This window comes from Salmo salar, unplaced genomic scaffold (genome assembly GCF_965601325.2).
Source record: "Salmo salar unplaced genomic scaffold, fSalSal1 ptg000206l, whole genome shotgun sequence".
Lineage (NCBI taxonomy): Eukaryota > Metazoa > Chordata > Actinopteri > Salmoniformes > Salmonidae > Salmo > Salmo salar.
This window is the reverse complement of record NW_027675329.1, coordinates 2630001-2630607: the sequence shown is the minus strand read 5'-3', so window position 1 is coordinate 2630607 and position 607 is coordinate 2630001.

Genomic DNA, 607 nt, shown 5'->3' with positions numbered 1-607 from the left:
CAGCTCAGCTATAGACTACACCAGCATGACTAGTATCTATGTGGACCCTACTACAGTTTAACCAGCTCAGCTATAGACTACACCAGCATGACTAGTATCTATGTGGACCCTACTACAGTTTAACCAGCTCAGCTATAGACTACACCAGCATGACTAGTATCTATGTGGACCCTACTACAGTTTAACCAGCTCAGCTATAGACTACACCAGCATGACTAGTATCTATGTGGACCCTACTACAGTTTAACCAGCTCAGCTATAGACTACACCAGCATGACTAGTATCTATGTGGACCCTACTACAGTTTAACCAGCTCAGCTATAGACTACACCAGCATGACTAGTATCTATGTGGACCCTACTACAGTTTAACCAGCTCAGCTATAGACTACACCAGCGTGACTAGTATCTATGTGGACCCTACTACAGTTTAACCAGCTCAGCTATAGACTACACCAGCGTGACTAGTATCTATGTGGACCCTACTACAGTTTAACCAGCTCAGCTATAGACTACACCAGCATGACTAGTATCTATGTGGACCCTACTACAGTTTAACCAGCTCAGCTATAGACTACACCAGCATGACTAGTATCTATGTGGACCCT